Source organism: Acomys minous (genome assembly GCF_964271855.1).
Source record: "Acomys minous genome assembly, chromosome: 17".
Classification (NCBI taxonomy): domain Eukaryota; kingdom Metazoa; phylum Chordata; class Mammalia; order Rodentia; family Muridae; genus Acomys; species Acomys minous.
This window is the reverse complement of record NC_140500.1, coordinates 20,813,549-20,830,581: the sequence shown is the minus strand read 5'-3', so window position 1 is coordinate 20,830,581 and position 17,033 is coordinate 20,813,549. Positions and strand designations below refer to the sequence as shown.

Below are 17,033 nucleotides of genomic sequence, written 5' to 3'. Positions count from 1 at the left end.
TGGAACTTGCTTTGTAGAATAGGTAGGCCTTGAACTCAGGAAGATCTGCCTGCCTCTGCCTCCTGAGTGCTGGGCTAAAGGTGTGCACAACCACGCCTGGCTACTAAGCAAGATATTTTTTTAAAAGATCTATTTATTTATTATTATGTACACAGTGCTCTGCCTGCATGTACACCTGCAGGCCAGAGGAGGGCATTAGATCCCATTATAGATGGTTGTGAGCCACCTTGTGGTTGCTGGGAATTGAACTCAGGACCTCTGGAAGAGCAGTTAGCGCTCTTACCTCAGAGCCATCTCTCCAGGCACCCCCTAAGCAAGATATTCTTGAGGAGTCCATCCTCACTGTTCTCAAGGACAGAAGAACTATATTGCTGCAAGAGCAACAACCCCAACCTGAAGAAAATGTGGAAAAGTATGGGCAATCAATTTGAGTTAACTAATGCACCAACAAAGACCAGGAAACAGGAAACAACAAAACTACTTAGATCATGCTATAGAGGTAAAATGTATTTAGAGTAAAACTTAAAATATTTCTGGGCATCATTGGCACACGCCTTTAATCCCAGCACTTGGGAGGCAGAGGCAGGTTGATCTCTGAGTTTGAGGCCAGCCTGGTCTACAGAGTGAGTTCCAGGACAGTCAGGGCTACACAGAGAAACCCTGTCTTAACCACCCCCCCACCACCACACAAAAAACAAGAAAATGCAAAACAAGGTCAAATAAGAGAAAGAAAAAGGAAATGTGGAATAATGTTACAAAAGGAGAGAAAAATGAAATAAATGTAAAACTGTGATGGCTCAAAATGCCTAAATTAAAAAGAGGTATAAAATACTAACGTTTGAATAAAAAAGTCAAACTACTACTAAAAGTCCACTAAAAAGAAGAAGGCAGGGAGCATGAAACAGATGGCGGATTAGCTTGCCTTCTAGCTGGTTCTTGTGAGAATGGAGTCTGTTGGGTCAGGGTACATCTCTCTGATAATGCAGTCTCTTGTCTTGCTTACCGGCTAGGCTGCTGCTCAACCTGGATGGGTCATGAGTGAAGCATCCTTCAGAGATGCTGTTTTCCCAGAAACTTCTCCTTCTTATGTACCAGAAGATTCTGCTGGTGGTATCTGACTTTGTATCCTGTGGGCTGGGCAGGTTCTTCACATCTCTGGGACTTAACAGTTTGTACAGCCTGGGATGCCCAGTGTTCTAGCCAAGCAGTCTTTCCCAGGTGTTTTGTAGATGGGAAGAGCAAACACAGCCCTTTGGTCTGCACGGGTGGACGAGTGTCTGCTTTCATATCCATGTAGCGCTGAACACATCTGCTGCAGACGTCAAAGGCTCTGCTGGAACTCCAGGGTTCCTAGTCTCACTGGCTGGAAACCTCATGGCAGATAAGTTCCTCCTGAGGGTTTGCCATCCCTGCCCTCAGACTCAGGTCTATTGGATCCCAGTGTTATCCTCAGAGATGGTTGGACTGCACCCTTCACTAACCCAACCAAACTTTCTTCTACCTCAGCCTCTTAGTGCATCCACCTTTGGCCCCTCCCTCTCCACACTGCGCCCCACTGCTATTTCCTTCCATTGCATTGGAAGTTGACCTGGATGCATGACTTGTGATTTTTTTTTTCTCTCTCAGGCTTCTCGGTTAGCTTAGACTTGAACAGTGCCTTCTCTCTCAAGATAGTGTCTGGTCCCGGTCTTCTGAGTCTTAGAATGAAGCAGTGTTGGTTGACCTTCTCTCTCTGTTGCCGACTGTTCCAAAATGGCGTCACTGTCGCATCAAAGCCTTTAGCTGGATTTGAGCCTGTGACAACTGGGGGCTTTCCCTCTGGGTGAGAGTTCCAGTCTTTCCTCACCAGGCCCCGCTACTTTGCCTTTTAGATGAGTTTGGTTCCCCTCCCCAACCAGGGAGTGATGGTAGAGCCTTGTGCTGCTTTGTGGGAAAGACTGAAAGCTTTGTCACAGGTGAAAGCAGTCCTGGCGGGCTTTACTCTTGGACACACCATGGATACCTTGAGATAAACTGGGTGGAGCCATCCTGGGCCTGGAATTCAGGAGGCAGACCTGGGGACTCCACCTGGACTATTGTTTTTCTAATTGACCCTCAATGGGAGAAGGAGACAGGCAAGGCAGAGAGGAGAGAGCAGCAGCAGGTTCAGACTGGGCTTGAGCACACGTGGATCAGCGAACAGGCTGGACCAGCACACAGGCCAGAGACACCTAGGGACCCGTCCCATGGAACGGATACCGGAAGGTTCACTCTTTCGTCCCTTTAACCTTTTTTCCCTCTTGTGTAAGCTAATTTGGTTGTAAAATAAAGTTTAATTGTTAAAAAACAGAGCCTACACTGCTTGCTTCTTTCTGGGTCGCCGTTGTATTTCTCTATACTTTTCAGCTGTGCTGCTGTTCGCCCTGTGGTTTCTGATGTGCTTCTAATCTTTCATTCTTTACAATAGTCTTTTTTTTTCTTCCTGATATACTGACTCATCTCGTTCACTGCAGCACACGGAGGCAGTTGTCATCTGCCAAGTACTTTGAAAGTCTCCTTAGGATTCAATTTGAATAATAAGCAAAAGCAAAAGAGGAGCCCTGTTGCTCTGCTCGCCTTGATAAGGATGCAAATGCAGAAGGCGGACACAGTGGGATGAACTGCCTGGACTGTTGGCATCTCACAGCCACAGCCACAGTAGCGGAGCGATCTGTGGCCACAAGAGGCCTTGCCATCGCCTCACTAGGCCCCTAGGGGAAATTTTCCATGCTGCCAAGGACTTAAAGCTGATGGGAATTATCACTTCTGGGTATGACTGCTACTCCCAAGATATGAGTCTGGGTAGAAAAGAAAAAAAGAATGTGGAATTTAAAACCTCAGGGGCCACAAGCCCTGGTGAGTCCTTTTTTTCCACATATGCATCTGCCTTTGCTTGTCCATAGACACAAAACCTGATTTATTGTCTTTGCTTTCTGAATTTTTAGCCTTAAGGGCCTGTGACTATTTGTATAACGGTCATGAGTCCTCCCAACCACCAGGAGGAGGTAAAGAGCCTCAACTGGATGCTTCACCAAACCAAACTACAAAGAAATTGTTATCAGAGGAGCCTCATCCAGCAACTGATGGGAGCAGATACAGAGACCCACAGCCAAACACTAGGCAGAGCCAGGGGAACCCCACAGAAGAGGGAGAGGAAGTATTATAGGAGCCAAAGGGCCTGAGGACCCCATGAGGACATGGCCCATAGAATCAACTAACAGGGACTCATAGGTGCTCACAGAGATAAAGCGACAAACAGGGACCCTGTATGGGCCCGGTCTAGGTCTTCGGCATATACTTACAGTTGTGTAGCTTGGTGCTCTTATGGGACTTCTGACAGTGGTAGCACATGGTGTGTGTGTGTGTGTGTGTGTGTGTGTGTGTGTGTGTGTGTGTGTATGTGTGTGTTGTCTCTGACACTTTTGCCTGCTCTTGAGACTCTTTTCCTCCTACAGGGTTGCCTTGTCCATCCTTGATATGAAGGTTTGTGCTTAGTCTTATTGTAACTTGTTATGCCACGTTGAATTCCCTGGGAGGCCCTGCTCTTTTTAAAATTTGATTTATTTATTCACTTTGCATCCCAACCATAGCCCTATCCCTCCTCTCTTCCCAGTCCCTTCCTCCCTCCTTTTCCCTATCCTCCTCCCCTACTCCTCCAAAAAGAGCTCCCCCCCACCCCCCCCAGCACATCAAGTCTCCTTGGGACTGAGCTCATCCTCTTCCACTGTTGCCGGGCAAGGCAGCCTTGCCAGGGAAAGTGATCAAGAAGCAGGCAACACAGTCCATGTCATAGACAGCCCCTGCTCCCCTTACTAGGGGACCCACATGAAGACCAAGCTGCCTATTGGCTACATATATGTAGGGGACCTAGGTCTAATCTCTGCAGTCCTTGCTTGGTGCTTCAGTCTCCACAAGCAACCCTGGGCCCAGTTTAGTTGACTCTTCTCATCCTCACCCCGACTCTTGCACACGGCTCCCTGCACTCTGCCCAATGTTTGTCTGTGCATCTCAGCCTCTGTTTCTATCAGTTGCTGGGCAGAGCCCCTCAGAGGACAGCTATGCTATGCTAGGCTTCTGTCTCCAAGCATAGAAAAATATTGTTAATAGTGTCAGGGATTGACTCTCTCTCATGGTGTGGGTCTCAGGTTGGGCCTGTCATTGATTGGAAATTCCCTCCAGCTCTGCTCTATCTTTATCCTTGCGCCCCTTGTAGGCAGGGTGATTTTTGGGTCAAAGTTTATGTGGGTGGGTTGGTAGTCCACCTCCCTCCACTAGGAGTCCTGTCTGGTTAGAGGGTGTCCTCTTCAGTCTCCATGACCCCTGTTACTAGGGGTCTCAGCTACAGTCACCCCATATCCTCCTACGAGCCTACCCTGTCATAGGTCTTAGCTTGTCTCAGAGGTGCCTCTGCTCATGGTTTTTCTTCTCTCAGCAAACCCTCTGTCCCCCACCCCCACCCCCTCCCCCTCTCCTACCCTGCTCCTTCTCTTAATCCACTCATCTGTGTATTCCATTTCCCCTTCGGAGTGAGATTCAAGCATCCTCCCTTGGGCCCTACTTGTTACTTAGCTTCTTTGGGTCTGTGGATTGTCACGTGGTTATCCTGTACTTTATGGCTAATATCCACTTATATGTGAGTACATCCCACATGTGTCTTTCTGGGTCTAGGTTACCTCACTCAGGATGATCTTTTTTAGTTCTATCCATTTGCTGGCAAATTTCATAACTTACTTGTTTTTAACAGATGAGTATCATTCCATTGTGTAAATATACCACATTTTCTTTATCCATTCTTCTGTTGAGGGGCATCTGGGTTGTTTCCAGTTTTTGGCTATTATGAATAAAGATTCTATGAACGTATTTGAGCAAATGTCCTTGTATGGTGGGGTGTCTTTTGGGTATATGTCCAGGAGGTGGAGCTATTCCCAATCTTCTGAGCAAGCACCAGATTGATTTCCAAAGTGGTTGTGCACATTTGCATTCTCACCAGCAATAAAAGAGTGTTCCCCCTTTTCCATATCCTGGCCAGCATGAGTGGTCAGTTGAGTTTTTGATCTTAGCCATTCTGATGGGTGTAAGATGAACTCTTAGATTCTTTTTGATTTGCATTTCCCTGATGACTGAGGACACTGAACATTTTTTTTTTTTTTTTTTTTTTTTTTGCTGCTGCTGCTGTTGTTTTTCGAGACAGGGTTTCTCTGTGTAGCCTTGGTTATCCTGGACTTACTTGTAGACCAGGCTGACCTCGAACTCACAAACTCACAGCAATCCTGCCTCTGCTTCCTGAGTGCAGGAGCATTTCTTTAATTGTTTCTTGGCCATTTGAGATTCCTTGGTTGAGAATTCTCTGTTTAGCTCTGTATCCCATTTTTAAATTGGATTATTTGGATTATTGGTGTTTATTTTTGAGTCCTTTATATATTTTGAGTATTAGCCCTTTGTTGGATGTAAGGTTGGTGAAGCTCTTTTCCCAATCTGTGCTCACTGAGCTCCTGCTACCCAGACACCGTGCACTCTGGGCGCTACCATCTTGATGTGAGACCCTGTATGGTCTTCTCTATCGTATCTCTCAGGAAGATGGGTAGAACTGGGGCTAGTACTGTGCCTTGGGACTGGAGGCCATCCTTGGGGAGGCTGGTACCATGCATCCTTAGCACCCAGGGTCCCTCCTGGGGTCAGTAAAACAGACACTGGCATTTGGGAGTCAGCATTATAGCCACTCTTCTTTGCAGTCTCTGAGCGCCTGTTACTCAGACACCACCATCTTGGAGTCCTTTTTTTAAAAAAGGGAAACAGGGAAAAAGCAGATCTGGGGGAGAGGGGAAACAGTGGGATGTAATGAGGGGGGGGGAGAGGGAGGGAGGGGGCAAACACAAGAAAAATTAATAACTTGCTCTGAGACAGTGTTTACTTCTCTGTCACTGTGACTTTTAAGGGTTAGTGCACCCTCTACCTGGGAACCCAGTTATCATTTCTGGGTTAATTGTTGACTTACAGTTTGAGTTCCAGTCTTGTCTGCCATCTCGACTTCTCTCCTGGGTACTGCATCCCATGACCATGTTTGAGAACGTCTCTTTCTGTAAAGTTATTGCTTATATCACTGAACTGCTGGACCTTCTGAACACGTACAACACAGCTTCCTGCATCAGACACTATGGCTTTGCCTATGACACATGTTCAGAGGATGGTGATGTTAACATGATTTTGGGGTAGTGTTCTGGCCCTCCAAAAAAAAAACCCTTTTCAGGTGATGTCAAAAGTTATTCACTGGACTTTTCGTAGGTTCAGCGATCTGCTTTCTAGGTGTACGAATCTGACTTCTCATGATTTCTGTGGTTGCCTAGACCCTTGGGGTCAGGAAAGGGGGCAGCTCTGGGGACCGGCTCTCTATGGAAGAAGCTATGGCTCCTCAGGTGAGTCTCAGGCTTCTTTGTGATTCATCTCTAATCATACATTTTTACTGAAGGTGCAACCAGGTCAGGCAGGTTTACATGTTTAAATAATTCAACCCTGGAAGATTTACCTTTTACTCATCTGTGTTAACAGCAAATCTGTCATCCCATTTTATTGGTGTTTCAGGCCCATCTAATAAGTGTGTATGTGTGTGTGTGTGTGTGTTTAATTTCTGACTTTCTGCTTATTTTTTTTTAAAAGATGAAAGCATAGGTTTTACCTGTTGTTATATCTGAGACACACAGTGTTTATTAAAAACATCTCTTGCAACCATGGCTAAGCCAGGTTGGTGGCACAGGCCTGCATCCTCAGCACCAATGGGCAACATAGCAAGGCCCTGTCTCGATAAATATAAATGTTATGCCATAAAAGCTAAATGTGTGGTCAAATACGCACAACATTCAGTTACCACTCCAGCCATTTGAAATGTCCAGTTGCGTGGCAATGCGTATGTCCCCACTGCTGTGGGGTACCACTTTTTCTTCTGGAACTCTGTCTCTTTTCAGTACTAACCCTTTCCTTCCCTGGGAACCATTGTATTTCTGTTGTCATACATTTCCCTTGCCTAGAGACCTCACAGAATACCCCCTTTCCCCTTTTTTATAACACTTCATGGCTTTATTGAGTCTTTCTTTCTCAGATGTAGCAGGCAATACTTAGCAGGAGAGCTGAAAGGGAAGCTGAGAAACTATGGCCTCAAATCTGGGTCCTTAAGGGGACACAGAGGATACCCAGCATTCCTGGGGACCTCTTCCCATCCACCGTAACCATGGGCACGATATATCACCAATTTTTGTTCAGAGCATCTAATTACTTCATTTCCTCAGGGCTAAAGGTGAAATCGAAAACCTGAGCGTTCTGAAGGATGAGTGAAGGAGTGATGCTTTTAGGGATGCAGATTCCTTCCCACTGAACCTGCCATCTGAGCAAGATTTCCGCTGGAGCTTGGCCATGTTTTTCAGCTAGTGCCAAGACCACTGGCTCATCAGGATGGTGCCAAGTGTGATCAGAGAAATCCAAGAGGCTGCGAGCAGTCACCTCCAAGCCTCGTGCTTCACAGTGGGCTAAGAGTTCATTCTGAGCCAGGGATGGATGGCACACAGAGGCCACACTGAGGACAGCATCAACCTGCTGACTTCTGAAGTTGGGCAAACCTATGGCTCTCACCAGCCCCTTTGCCACCAGAGCTCCAGAGCCTTCCAGGTCTCCTTATAGTGGGTGGAGTCACATTGGACAGTTCCATTGGCATTCGTGGGAAAGGGATTGTCTCCCAGCTTAAAGGCTTAAGGCCAGTACATCAGATACAGGTCCAGATACTCCAACTGGACATTAGCTGGTGTAGCTTCCAGAGGTCAGCCTCTGCATCCTCAGGGTGGTGCTTAGAATCCCACAGCTGGCATGTCACAAACAGCTCCTCTTGAGGCACTGCCTTGCCTGGTCCCACATTCTCCTTTAGGGCCTCTCCAATCTCAGTCTCGTTGCTGGAGACAACATCACAATCATTGTGGTGGTCGCCTACACTAAGGGCATGTTTGATGGCCACTTTTACCTGGCCAGGCTCACTCTTCCATGTCACCAGACCAGTCAGAGTCATCATCTTCTGTCTAGTGTGCAGGAGGACACAGGAAGCTGTCATTGTACCGTCCCTTTGGCAGTGAGCGACGGTTGTGGAGAAGACAAAGTGGGCAGAGCTCAGTTCTGTATTTTTATTTCACTTAGCACAATGTCATCAAAGATCATTTATATTGCACCATGTGTCCACATTTTATTTTCAATTTATTTTTAATATGCACACAAAGTGATGGTTTTCATTATGGCATTTCATACATATATATGGCATTGTACTCTTCTCCATCCGCTGTCCTACTGTCTCCCCCCCCTCCCCCAACCTCCTGCCCTGAGCTGGCCCTGTTTCTTTCCTTAATCAGCTCTCTTTCCTGCTGGAATTTTCTTTTTTGAGAAACAACTTTATTTGGACTATAACTGGTTTACAGAGAAAAGGAACCCTTTAATGTGTATGACTGGGTGACTGGGAACACACAGGAAATCAGTGGTGTAGACATATGGGACACCTCCTCCTTTGTGTGGGGTCACGTAACATGAGATCCACTGTTTTTACATGCTGGTGTGTGATGCTGTGTTCACTATGGCCATATGATGTACAGTGGACCACGAAATCTTTCTCATGCAACAAAACTGAAGCCTTACATGTAGACCCACTTCCTGTGTCCCTACCCCTCAACTGCTGGTAGCCACGCCCATATCCTTTGCTTCTGTGAGTTTGATGTCATGGAAGCAGATCACCCAGTGTTTATCTTTCTGTGACTGGTTGCTTCACTTAGCATAATGCCCTCCAGGTGGACTCATGTTGCCACATGTGGCAGGATTCCCTTCATTTTTGAGGCTGCATCAGACCACAGCATGTCTGTACCACATTTTGTTTATCTACTCATCCGTTGCGGACGCTTGCATTGCCTTCACATTTTGCCTGTTGTGATAACGCTGCACTTCTAAACTTGGTTGGGAAGGCCAGGGTGGCTTAGATCTGCATGCTGGGCAGGGTCCAAGAGAGACTGTCCAGGGCCTCTCTTCCAACAAGGCAGGCACTGAAGACTGTCAGCCCCTGCTTGACTCCCTTCCAACTCTCTGAAGCAGCTTTCTCATCACCCGCTCTCCAAGAGCAAGGGTGGCCGTTGGCTTTGGATGAGGCTAGCCTGGGTAGGCTAATGTTCTACTTCTTGAGTAGGTAAGGATGTGGTCAGGTGATGCGGTTCAGTTGGAAGCATGAATACGCTACCTTTGTGGTCTTAATGGTAGCCATGTTCAGTCCACAAAATTGTCCCCATCATGGGTCACAAAGATGGCATGATGCTAAGGAGCCTTCTGTACAACTCAGGGCATGGTGGCATGTGCTGCTCAGTGTTTAAAGGCTTAGACTCTTGAGTTAGAGTGACACTCTGGGAAAGTCACCAAACCTTTGTTATGTTCCCTTGTTTTCATCTGTGTTGTGTTCACTGAGAATTAAACGCATTATAAATCTCTAGTACGATGTCTAACATACAGTAGGTTGCTCACTAAATATTAGCTACTATCATCATCCATTTGAATTCTTACAGACACTGCCCTTTGCCCAGCCTTGGCCATCAGTTAGGAAGCTGGGAACATCATACATAGCCCGGGCCATGTCATTACTATGGCGGAAAGTCCATTGCTCTCCTACTGCAAATTTTGGACACCGGCTCTGGTCCTGTGAGCTAGTGAAATCTCTGACACCTTGTAAAGCTTCACTCCTTCCTAATAACTTTCTGCATGAGTCAGGCCACCCTGAGTGTTTACACTTCCGGACCCCAGGGTGGGAAAGGGGTGGTGGCTGCCACTGGCTTTGTAAGCTTCCAGGCAGCTGGGGGCAACGGGAGAGATCAATAGCGCTGAAGGAAAATTTGTCTGGCGTCCATGGAATAGGAATATTAATCTGACACAAGGCCAGAACAGGCTGGACCAGAGGGAGATGAAATAGTAACGCAAGAATGTGGTCCTTCCTGGTAGGATCAGACTGCAGCAAATCGGGAGCAGATTGCTGAGCACATCTGATGGCTAGCAAATGGGAAGTCACATGTGTGCCTTAGGGTCCCCTGGGCACTCTTAGTAGCAAGCCTTCCCCGGGGGACCGTGTTGATTCTTCCTCACTGTGCTGTGGGGAGAATGGGCTTCTAGATCTGTCTGCTGGCTTTCTTTCACGTTTGTGTGGTCTGTTTTCTGTTGACATGATCTGGAACCATCTGAAGGCCCAGCATGCTGCCCTGGGGCATATGTTGGAGAAAAGGACCTCACAGCCATGGTTTCCTTCCACTGTATTCTGTACAGACCTTTGCACAGTATGGGCTCGGCACCTTTGCCTGGGCACTCCATTCCTTGGTTTCCTCGTGTCCGAGTTACCATGGTAGGCTTATCGCCTCTGAAAGATGTTGGAAGCGTAGCCTTCCAAGAACCCCACTCCACCCCCAATCTCTAGCCCAGAAGCCATCTCCAACTGATAACATCTCACAAAGGAAAAATTAGTTTTCTCTGAAGGAGCGACACTGCTCACTGGATAGCCAGACTACACTCAAGAGAGGCTCCATGCCCAGCGATAGATGGTCAAGACAAAGCCAACTGATCGGTATTTTGGGGGGATGTTTTGTCTCACAATGCTTTGTTTGGGCATTTGTTGCTTTGTCTTTGCTTATCTAGTCTGCTTTCTGTTTTTTATGGTTTTTATATATACATGTGGGTGTGTATTTCTGAGTGTACACATGCTTCTTTTGGTTTTCCTTGTGTGTTTCTTCTTTGTCTCTTTGCATTGTTCTATTCCCTTTTTTTTTTTGCCTGTTTGTTTTCTAGGGAGGGGGGCATAGAAGGCTTGGAGTTGGATGGGTAGGGAGGTGGGTAAAACCTGGGAGGAGGTGAGGGAGGGGAAACAATGATCAGAATATATTGTATGAAAAAGATTATTTAAAAAAGAGGAGAGGAGGGCTCGAGAGATGGCTCAGCGGTTAAGAGCACTGGCTGCTCTTCCAAAGGTCCTGAGTTCAATTCCCAGCAACCACATGGTGGCTCTCAGCCATCTATAATGAGATCTGGTGCCGTCTTCTGGCGTGCAGGTGTACATGTAGGCAGAACACTGTATACCTACATAATAAATAAACAAAAATCTTTAATAAAAAAAAAAGGAGAGGAAGTATGGCTGTCTGGACGTTAGTGGTCTGATGTTGCCTTAAGACTTCCTTGTGGCCAGGCTATCACTCTTCATCAGGGGCTGTTTACAATGGAAATGGCAGGAAACAGTGGTAGGGAAAGGGGGCAAAGGGCAGGCTCAGGCCTGTGCTTGGCCTTCACAGCAGCCTGCATGTCAGGTACCTGGGTGAGGATAACACCTTTGAAACTGAGCCGCCCTGCACTCTGTGTAATTTCACCCTCTCCTCTCATGAATTTTGCAGGGTCTTCATGGCAGTGCACTCCCCTCCCTCCCTACCACCCTGTGTTGATTGTTAGTGGTATTGTGTTGAGACTTGACTGCTGAGAGACAAGACTCGAAGCGCCCTTCCCTTTATTTACTGTTAGGTGCCGTGCAACACGGTGTGAAGTTGAGTTTACAGCTGGATGGTCCATTGGTTCTTGTACGTGCTCTTCACCACCCATGTCACCTTAACGCAGTTTAAACTTTGCTATGCTTCGGGTTCTTTCTTTTCTATGACCCTTCTGTTTGTTTCCGTCTCTCATCCTCTTTCCCTCCTTCATTTATTTCTTGTCTCCTCATGGTACCAGCGATGGAGCCCCAACTTAACACACGCCACAGCATCACATCTTTTTTTCCTGTGTGTTGGCTTATTTGCAAAACGAGGATTTTTAATACCTGGCAGTAAGGCAGGTGCTAGAATTCTGCATGGTATGGGACAGGCCTGGAGAAAACACTTGCCACATGGTGCTCAGTCAGTCGTTGTCAGGCATCATAAGGCTCAATCAGAAATAAAATACTGTTTACACATGTCAGAGTTGAAGTAATGGATGAGACTGGTCATCTCATCCAAGCTCCTTATCTTTATTTTATTTTGTGTTTGACTTTTTTTTTTTTTGAGATGGTGTTTTACTATTTAACCCTGGCTTGCCTCGAATTTACTGTATAACCTTGGCTGGACTCCAGCTTGCAGCAACCCTCCTGCCTCAGCTTCCCAAATGCTGAGATTATAGGCAGCAGCCACCATACCTGGTCCAGGATCTCAGCAAAGAATCCAAGACCTAGAAGAACAATATGCTTGGCCACGTCAGGTTTTTGGTACTATAATTGAATACCTAAGGTGCTTGGCTTATAATGAGAATAGATTTATTTTGATTCAGAGTTTGGTGGTTTCAGCCCAGGATCTATTGATCACCTCCCTTCTCTTTCCTTAGCTTTGGGCTCGTGGCAAACAGCACAGTGGGGCAGACATTTGTGGCAGTGCAAACCACTTATGTCACTCACCAGAGAACAAAGAGAAAAAGAGACTAAAGCCACAGGTGCCCGTGAAGGTGTTCCCTCAAGGACCCTGAAGCTGCTCACTAAGCCCTATGCTCTCATCGTCCACAGCCCCTTTCAGCAGTGCCTTTCTGGGGGCCAACCCTTTAAGACAGATGCCTTGAAGGGATACTGATCTAAACTGTGCTAAGCCCTGGTCCCCGCCAGGGGGAGAAACAGGGCCCTGAGTACCTGGGTTCTCTGCCTCGTGTTCCTTCCACACTCTCAGCATGGGACCTGCTCTCTAAGCCTGAAGAACATCTAACAGCCTGGACAGCTGAGCAGGTGTCACACCCTCATGCAAATGTCTCCATAAGTGAGGCTGTAAATGCCCAAGTAAGAGAATATTCAGGATTCGGACTAAACAGACAGCGAGTGAATCCCCATAATTTATACAAAGTGGTGGGTAATGCGGGAGTAAATGCAGAGGTCACAGCATCTCCAGGTGTGCTTCTGGAGCAGAGCAGGTGTTCCTGCCCTGCCCCCGCCTCTCTTTCCCCACCCCCCCCCCGTAGGCAGCAAGGGTCTTCTACCTCTGTGAATCTTAGTTTCAATGCAGTGGGATGTGAGCTCTGCACCCCCCCCCCCCAACACCAGATATTTAATTGATCTGCCTTCAGCATCCTAGGAGGGACTAACTGAAAAAGAAACTGGAGCTGCTAATGAAATTCTAGATGACAAAATGTGTATGTAGTGGCATTAGAGACTTCCAACAGGGTACGTGGTAGGGAGTTAATATTCCACAGTGACAAGGGGCTGGTGCGGAGTCCAACATGCAGTCACCTGTGTCCACAGGGCAACTTTAGTCTCTTGTCTCTCCTTGTACCCTCCTCACCATCTGTCTCCTCCTGCCCAGTGTTTTCTCTCTTGATTGGGTGGCTCTGTGAACTCTAGAGGTCTAGCCTCTGCCTTTTGGCTGCATTTTGATCAAGGTTTCTCTGCTTTCACTGGCGCGGACTTTGAGTCAGGAAAACAAAGCCAGCCTTGTTTGGGGATGTGGGTGATCCACTGTGTCCTTTTTTGCATCCTTTTGCTCCCCCGACCCCGCCTCCTCCTGCTGTCTCGGACCACCCAGTTAACGATCACCCGCCTTTGATCTTCTTTTCTAAGCTTTGAGAAAGAAGACACATCATATGATTTGAGCTCCGCAGCCACTACTAGTCTGTCTGATGTTTGACCAAGCTGTGAATGTCCTCTGTCCAGCCAGTGGGTTAGGACCTGTAGCTGGCACTGTTGCTCCTCTATGCCTCCGTGAAGTGCAGATCCAGCCTTCATAGGGTAACCATCAAGGTCCAAGGCTCAGAAGATAGAGGGAAGAGCAGAGTAGAAGCGTCCCATCCCTAGTGTGAGGAAGTGGGTCTGGCGGCAGGAAAACCTCTCCCCACTTAGGCTTCCCATTTGCAGCATGGAGTTGAAGCCTGGCCTCTGCCTCCTGGTGTTCCTGGTACCCAGATGGGGCTGGTGTGGAAAGAGAGGCTTTTGTGTTTCTTCTTCAGGTCACAGAAGAGGTCTTGGACTGCAGGGACTAACTTTGATAGAAGTCAGAAAGACCCAAAACCTCAGTCTAATTGTTTTGGTTGGTTGGTTTTTTTTTTCCCCTACCTTATTCTTTTTTTTTTTGTTTTTGTTTTTTGTTTTTTTGAGACAGGGTCTCTCTGTGTTAGCCTTGGCTGTCCTGGACTCACTTTGTAGACCAGGCTGGCCTCGAGCTCACAGCGATCTGCCCGTCTCTGCCTCCCGAGTGCGAGTGCTGGGATTAAAGGCGTGCGCCACCACGCCCGGCTCCCTACCTTATTCTTAAAAATCCTTGAAGAAAAGGCTCTTCCTTGTTCTCCGAGCCACGAGCCTTCCGAGCCTTCCGTTTCTCCTTCAGTACTTGTTTACATATTGCATTCTCGCCTCCTGCCTTCTCCTGCCCTCCGCACTTTGCCAGGAAGGGTTAAGTCAGCTCTAGTCCAGGCAGGATGTTTCCATCTGCCCAAGATGAGCATTATTGACCATGTGAGAGTGTTTCTATAGCTTCAGTCTCCAGCCAGGGCCGATGAGATGGAAAAGTGTTCCAGGCTCAGTGCTTAACAAGGGAACCTTTTCCCAGCTGTTACGTTTCCCCGTTTGATTGGTTAACCCTCACGAGGGGTTTTGATTCTTTTTCCTCATTAGAGACAGAAGGAGGAAGGATTTTAGGGGCCCATGAAACCTCTGTGGCTGTTACCATTACTCCTCTAACCCTGACCTGTCCTTGGTTAAAAACAAAGTTTGACTTCTGTGATACTGTGGCGTATCTAGGGAAGCAATGGAGCCTAGTAACGTCAGGGACTGTCGTGTAGCCCGCGAGGAATGACTGGATTGGCCCTTCTTGGCTTTGAGACTGCTGTTGATTTTATTATTGATCACTGAGTTTGATCTGATGCATTTCCCAGAGACTTGGCCTGGGGCTGTGCTGTTGGCTCCAGGGGCAGCAGCTATGTCGATGACGACGGCTTTTTCCACTTCTCTTGCCAGAAAGCAAGAAGTGGTAGGGTAGACACATGCACTCTTCCCTTCCTTTAAGAAGGCTCACCGGGGTGAACACACACGTGGGTTTCTCTAGATTAGATGGTGTGCGTCGAAAACTGCTAATGACACTCTGTCAGAAGTTGGGGTAGATGGGCTGACCTTTGGAAGACTCTTTTGGGTAGGGAAGTTACTAAGATTTTTTTTCTTTTCCTTTTTTTTTTTTTTGGTGGGCTGTACATTTCATTGTTTCTGAAGATCTGTGAGAAATAGTATACAGTGGAGTCTGGACAGGACACTCTGTGTTACCTTGGTCTGTCTCTGTCTCTGGATAGATCCACCAAAAATTCAATCCAGAGTATAGACAGTGGGCTTGGTTGGAGGTAGTCAGTGTGGAAGTATTTTTATCCATTTGTTTGTCCATCCATCCATTCATCCATCCATCCATCCATCCATCCATCCATCCATCTATCCATCCACCATTACCAAGAGCCAATTAAAGTCTAGGAGCTATGGTAATCTTCCTTGCACTATTAATTATTTAATTTCTTTTAGTAGGTCTACTTCTGAAATACACAAGTATTTCAGTCATTGGTTTATCTGACATGGTGACCACTTGCTCAGTCTTCCTTGTTATTTTCTCTTCCTCTGGACTTTAAGAGCTGACCAGATTTTCCCCAAATTTCCTCTCTCTCTGTCTTTGTCTTTGTCTGTCTCTAGCTCTGTCTCTCTCTGTCTCTCTGTCTCTCTCTCTCCATCCTTCATGTGCTTCTTCTCACTTATCTTCCTCTAAAATAGCAAGAGTTTAGTTCTGTCTTTAATCATTCATCTCTTTTTGTCATCCCTGCTCTCTGCCTTTGTTGCCCTAGCCATTGTGCTTGTCTACTTTAAAATCTGGAAACTCCCTAACTATCTTCATCTTTTTACCGCTCAAACCATGTCAGTCCCATTCCCTACACTGTTGACATCTCACTTTTTACTCTTTTTCTTCTACAAGATTTTTGAGGGATTTCATGCATGTCTGTGGCTTATGTTACTATCCACTTACACCTGACGACTCCCGTTAACGCACCCAGCCTGTGCTTAGCTGTGTGCTCACTTAACTCTGCCTCCAGGATCATATCTACTTTATCTGCTGGAGATGGCTGTATGGCCACAAACATTTCTAATGCTGCGTTCTTGTCATCCCTACACCATTTTGTTACCCCTGGTCTCTGTGTTCACCGTCACAATCACTCTCCTTGTTTATATTAAAACCTGGAAGCTCCCTTAGATTTCTCTATGCTCTCATCCCTCAAACTCTGTCAGTCCTATTTCTGGTATCTCTAGACACCTCGCTTTCCCCATTGCTGCCTTCTAATTCCAACATCCATTCTCTCTCTCTCTCTCTCTCTCTCTCTCTCTCTCTCTCTCTTGATGCAGGGCTTCTCTGTGTAGCCTTGGCTGTCATGAACTTGCTTTGTAGAGTGGGGTTCTTCTCTGTTGTTCTAGATACAGAGTAGGTCACATCAGCTTTGGATTGTCGTCTTGTGATGCTGCTGCCTGCAAGGGTTTCTGTGCTAACCCCAGCTTCTCGTTGCACCTAATGTCAGGCACATCAGGAGAAGGGAGGGGCTTGATGCTTGCATGTGCTTTTGGACTGCACAGCAGAATGGGCGCCTCAGTGGTAGATATTAGGTATCAACTGTGGGTTCGGATTAAAGCTCCCACAGATGTCTGCCCCTCAGGCTGATCCCAGTCCCAGGGGCTCTATCAGTCTGGGTTGTTTGAGTGGGAGGGAATGGAGGCATGGATCCAGGAGGTGGAATGTCTGGTCCAAACTTTTGATCAGGCCATGCGCCCTTTGATGTAGCAGACAGAGTTCCCTCCAAGAGCCATGTTGAGGCCAGCGGGGCAGTTGCTTTTCCAGCATGCTCTGGCAGGTACGAACACATGGGGTATAGGCTGCGTTTCATCCCTGGTCCACCCCGCACGGTCAGTGCTGGTTGGCTTCTTGATGCTTCTTCATCTGTTCTGACAGTCATCTCCTTACATGATG

The 17,033-nt window shown here is 47.1% G+C and overlaps 1 protein-coding gene and 1 pseudogene across 2 annotated transcripts in view; one reads left to right on the top strand and one right to left on the bottom strand.

Moving 5' to 3' along the window:
- The window catches only part of ANO2 (anoctamin 2), a 334,924-nt gene that overhangs the window by 43,255 nt on the left and 274,636 nt on the right, over positions 1–17,033 (top strand). The gene's annotated exons all lie outside the window — the stretch shown is intronic.
- Positions 7,255–8,107, bottom strand: LOC311587944 (aldo-keto reductase family 1 member A1-like; annotated as a pseudogene). Its single transcript has one exon. The product of its transcript is annotated as an aldo-keto reductase family 1 member A1-like (transcript).